Below are 6007 nucleotides of genomic sequence, written 5' to 3'. Positions count from 1 at the left end.
ATATCTTGTTTTTTTTTTTTAATTTGTACATGGCAACCCTACCGTACCCTATACAAGCGTTTGTTGTGTGCCTGTGTGCGTATATCTCATTGATCAAGTAGGAATATAAAACCTTCTTGGACATGTAACTATATTTTACTTTTTATTCACATAATGATTTGAAAATTATTAATTACATAAGTATTAAGAATTCATTTTGTAAATCTATACATATAATAAAATTAAATAACCCAATTAGTACTTGCATATGAATATAAATATACATAAACCAAAATAATTACATACATTATAAATACAATTTTTGTCTGTCTGTTTGTTCCAGTTAATCCCTGAAATGGCTGAACCGATTTTGACGGGACTTTATTTGGCAGGTAGCTAATGTAATAAGGAGTAACTCAGGTTAATTTTATTTTAGAAAAATATAGTCAAATTTCACATATAAATATACATAAAACACTAGTGAACAAGGAAGTGGTGTTATTTCTTAGGTCCATTATTGACACATATATTATTATTACTGTACATGTACAAGTGTTACATCAACCAACCAATACATTGTTCCTTCTTATCAACATCACAAATAAAAAGTGTTTCAAATATATACACACACGTACATTTATTGAATGTTACAATCAGCGTCACACAGTGGACAACTCACTACAGAGAGTGAGTTGTATGTTACAATACTTTAAATATGTATGTATTTAGTATTCAACATATAGGTACTTACGTCATATACATATAACTACTACACATTACACATTACACTACATATTGTCCATTGTGGCCGTTCACTTCGTCTGCCGTAGGACAGCATAAAACGTATATGATGACTTTATGATCTGGAAATTTAATATTACCACATTTATTGCGTACTAGCCACCCACCCCGGCTTCGCCCGGGTCTACATGTATTATACTTATAAACCTTCGTCTTATATCACTAGCTACTAGCGAAGCCGCAGATGGATTTATTTTTACAGGGATGACTTTAATACAAGAAAAACGTTGTTGTAAAACCGGATAACGGGAGAGGAGACATGAGAGTGGGTCCCATTTAGAAATGTACCACGTGAGGCCGACCTCTTGAAAACCATCGTGTTTAATTCCTGAGGAAATTATTATGAATAGTAATTGAAATATATTTTCGAGTAGCCCGTTATTACGGCTTTGAATACTAATCCTGGCATTTACAGTGTACTGCCAGTGATTCAGTGCTTCATGTTTGTTTGGTAAATAGTTTGAAATATCCCAGTTTTAGGTATCGAGTTATGTCACAGAAGGGTTCAGTGCCCTGTTGGACGGTTTTAACTCCTAACTTTGCCAGTTGGGCGACATTTTCATTAACTTCAATGTTAGAGTGTTCGGTTACCCACCGCAATATGGTTATAGTATATTAGTATGACGTTTTTATTAGTATATAAACAACGAGTAGTATCACCGTGAGGAACGTGTCCAGTGAGAGCGGTATGATGTGCCCGGCGACGGGCCGCAGCGGCCGCTTGGCGCGCTCCATCATCAGCAGCAGCGAGCGCTGGAACCGCACCGGGCTGCCCAGCCACTCCATCGCGTACATCGACTCCATCATGCCGTCGCTCTACGCACATCATCATCACACCAGTTAGGACGACAATGGACCCAGCAAATTATCTCTAGTGATCGGCCACACATATGTTTCTACCTCATATAAGTCAGTGAGAAAGTTTTTCGAGAGATTTTACCTCTTAAGTTTGGAAATATCTTTGGTTCTGATCGAATCGACATAGTCATTCAAAATAATGTGTTAACATATAGTATGTATTGTAATAACATACGTATAAAGTTTCAACCTTGAACTTCTTGTAATATTTTTACCAGATTATGTCTCAATTTATAGTTGTAATACCCTAAAAGTGGATGTCACGTCGTACCTGCTTCCTAGTACCAGAGTCACTAATACGATGCTTGGTAATTATTGAAAGTGACGCTAAATAGTGTACGCTGCGTATTTAATAGTAGACGCAGGACTCTAAAGACATGAATTCAATGATGACCCGACATGAGTAGTAACTTATGTATATCACGTCAGACGCCGACACACTCATTAAGTTTACCTTCCCTCACCTTAGCATTTTGAATTGACCTTCTCCTAATTTTCTTACGTCCATTAAAATTTCCATCCACAAAATAGTACGTTACTATCTGCAACAGTTTTGGTGACGAGCATTATTAAGTGGATCAATCTCAATCGAGGTTCTCATTATAATATTATAAATTCAATTTAACCTCTACTTTCACTTCGTTTCCGTAGTAGCAGTAGAGCAGTAACTCGGTGAGGATGCACACCAGGAACAGTATCATCGACGCGAACTCGACGCTCAGCACGTTCAACTGGAAACAAAACAACACCAAGGTTAATCTGTAAGCATCGTTTATGAATAAGAAAGCAGAATCCGCGAAAATTGTACATTGTCGTCCAGTGAAACTCGATTGCGGCCGCAGCGCCACACCGACCTGAGCGCGAAGTAGGGAACACAGGTACTAGTGATTTTTTGGCGTATAGTGCAGCTGAAGGGCGTTCTGTAAGCGTTTTAACAACGTATTTCACTGATCGTTTCACTCAAGGGATTCGAGTTAAGTTGCTGCTCTGGTGCGTGTGTGCACTGCCCGTGGCCACACAGTATTATATATTATGTAAACCGTATTTTCATCCATGGTCATTAGAGTCAGCGAATACTTACGCTCACTATTTTGTAGGCAGCCATACACAAAATCCACCCCCCGATACCGAACTGTACGAGTATAGCCGTACCGAAAATATCTTGTAGTATCTTATTTGTACTAAAACAAAAATAACATACACTTTATAGTGGCCACAGCAGAAAATATGTTTATATTAGGTTGGTATAATAATATTTGGTTGTTTTGAACTAGCCACCTCACCTGGTTACTTTCTTGTAATGCGTTATACACTTTATAAATAGGTGCCAAAGGGCCGCCTCATATTGGACATGTTCATGCTCTTTGACCATGTCCCGCGCCCTTCTAGGTAAAGTCTCGATGTTCATTCTACGAATAAATATTGTTACTTGTGTTAATTAAAAGACATAACATTTTATGAAACAATGAAGTAACATTACGACTCATGACTGTACGTATGTACACGCTCACTAGTTTCGATCTCTATAAATTAACTAAAGATCAACTCATTGTCAAACCTAACCAATACAGGCCAGGCTCCCCGCCTGCAGTTGTACGATGAGACATCGCATCGTGTATGAGTATACTCATCAGGTGATGAAGAATTTCGAATAAACCATAGACGGGTATGGTACATATGTATATAAATTCTGCTGACTAAGTATAAAATAAATGAACAAAAGAATAAAAGAAAAAAGAAAATAAACGACCTACAGAATAAAAAGCAATAGATGTAGATTTACCGCAATATTTTGAGTTGCGTTTGACACTGATACAGCACTGTGGCTATGAACGCGTCCATGGTGGTGTTCGCTATGGCCGACAACGTGGTCGCGTAGTACGCGATGAGCACCGACCCGAACCTGCAACGTACCACGACCACACACCCGACTGACTACACGCAACTCAACTGCCTGCACAGCATCACAACACCCAACACCTAAGTCTATTGCCTACACGCACTAGTAATGTATACACCTAATTGTATAGATGTGGATACTAAACAGACGCGCATACTCTGCATCTATATGTATGTAAACGTACATATAGGAACTTATTTTTTAAAATATGATTCTGCCTTGATTGTCAAAATTCAAAATTCAGAATTCAAAAAATCGTGCAGGACATTTTACCCGCTGATGAACGTCTAACTTTTTATAATATTATTTTTCCATAGTGTCAGTTTAGTATATAGATCCAATTGAGAAGGTCAAAGACAAGAAACTCAATTGAGTTACTTATTTTTTTAAAAGCCAGTTTATTTACAATGTGTATTTATATAGGTGTCTATATCTAACATTAAATGAAAATCCCGTGCATGAACAACTATTGCCATGCACGCTCGTCATTCAAGTAATCGTTTAGTGAGTAATAGGCTTTGCTCAATAAATATGATTTAAGAGATGTTTTGAATTTATTTAATTCCAGTATATCCTTTGGTATCGTATTGTAAATTTTTATACCTATTCCCATAAAAGACTTGGGGACAGCAAAGTTGTCTTTAAAGCTAGTATTAATATTATGAATATTACTGTTTCTATAGCACTTTTCGTCGGTGACACCCTAATAAAACAATAAAATACGAATGTTACGTGAAACGATGACGTTGGTTAGCGGGAGTGTTGTAGTCGACGCCGGTCCAAATAGGGAACTCGACGGGGCGGCCGCGGGCGTAGTCCATGATCGGGTACACCATCCACAGGACGCAGGTGAGGATGGCCGTGCTGGTGTAGGCGCGCAGCAGACGCGCCGCGCGCACCCGAGTGTCGCGCAGCAGGCGCGCCTGACACTCCGACACCTCGTTGTACAGGGGATCTGGAATACCACACACCATCCACCACACGCCGCATCACGACAACAATGAACAGCATGAGCCAACCGACGACGTACAGACACATACCATCGAGTCCGTCGATCATGTCGTCGATGCGTTTCGCGTCCAGCTGGAATACAATTTGTTTCCCCATGGCTGCCGTCTGACACAGAAACAGGAACATCACTTGCGCCAACTTGTCCATATCAGACTTTTCCTGTCGGTAGATATATTTGACACTATGTAAGTAATGAACAAATAACGAAAATGAAATCACGACTAACTTCGTCGTATAAAATACATGGATGCGGAGTATTAGTAATGAAAAATTAATATTGTTATCTTTGCACGTACCTGATACGCATAAATAAATTGCAGTATTAAATACGTGGAGGTGGCGGCCAGCGAGAAACAGCAGTATCCGACGTGCACGCGCCGCAGCCGCGCCCTAGGGGACAGCCGACAAAAGCCGCAGACGCGCAGGTACCGCAGGTGCAGCGCCACGCTGCTACCGGCCAGGGACCTCGCGGCATATCATTATCAGTTATTACAACACCCAAAAACCAAAAAATCTGTTCCCATTTGGACATTGAAGAGAATAACTCATCAACCGATCTCCTTGGTTCTCATTTTGCGTCTAACTCGACACTGGATCAGTCACCGCCGGTCATCTCGCGGTGTGAGACTTTTATGCCTGACGTAAAATTTACCCAAAATCTGGTACGTAGGTCTCTTTTCTCTCTAGACGAGTATAAGTCGAGTGAGCCTGACGGTGTTCCTGCTATTGTGCTTAGGACGTGTGCACCTGAGTTGGGTCCGGTACTAACGCGGCTTTTCCGATACTACTACTCTACTGGTATAGTCCCAAAACTTTGGAAGACGGCTTTGGTTCATCCGATTCCCAGGAAGAAATAACTATAGGCCCATACCCATCACCTCCTTATACTCAAAGATCAAGGAGTCGTCCCCACAGTGCGGTTTTCTAGAAACTTTTTGCCATGCACGGCCACATTGTGGAATCACCTTCCAGCAATGGTATTTCCGAACCGATACAATATTGAAACCTTCAAGAAATGAGCTCTTTTTAATAGGCCGAGAACGTACTTGCAATTCCCCTGGTATTGCGGGTGCTCAGGGACGGCGGTAATCACTTACCATCACGTGAGCCGCATGCTCGTTTGTCCCCTGTGTTATAAAAAAACAAACACGCATTACATGTTTTCATTTACTTTACTTGTCCATCTGTTTTTTGAACACCTCTACATTCGTTCGTACACTACATACTTATTACTTTTCCACAACCGTTTCTTTTTCAAGCGATTTTACAAGAAAGTTTTTTTTTAATACTGTAATTTATGGTTCAACCTATTTGGATTTCATTTGAATTGTCAAGTTTTGCTCTTTTAGTGTTTTCCAATTTACCTTTGAAATTAGTTTTTTTTTTTTTAATTGGAGCTCATTAGTTTACTGCAAGTAAACAAGCATAACAGGGCAGCATATCTGAATGTCTCAGTAG

General features: G+C 39.9%; 1 pseudogene; it reads right to left on the bottom strand.

Moving 5' to 3' along the window:
• Positions 1-707: 707 nt before the first annotated feature.
• LOC131842874 (odorant receptor 4-like) lies at positions 708-5020 on the bottom strand (annotated as a pseudogene).
• Positions 5021-6007: the final 987 nt, after the last annotated feature.

Source organism: Achroia grisella, unplaced genomic scaffold (genome assembly GCF_030625045.1).
Source record: "Achroia grisella isolate CSIRO2021 unplaced genomic scaffold, CSIRO_AGI_Agris_v1 utg26115, whole genome shotgun sequence".
Taxonomy (NCBI): Eukaryota; Metazoa; Arthropoda; class Insecta; order Lepidoptera; family Pyralidae; genus Achroia; species Achroia grisella.
Note: the sequence above shows the minus strand (reverse complement) of the source record. Positions and strands in the feature narration are given on the sequence as shown.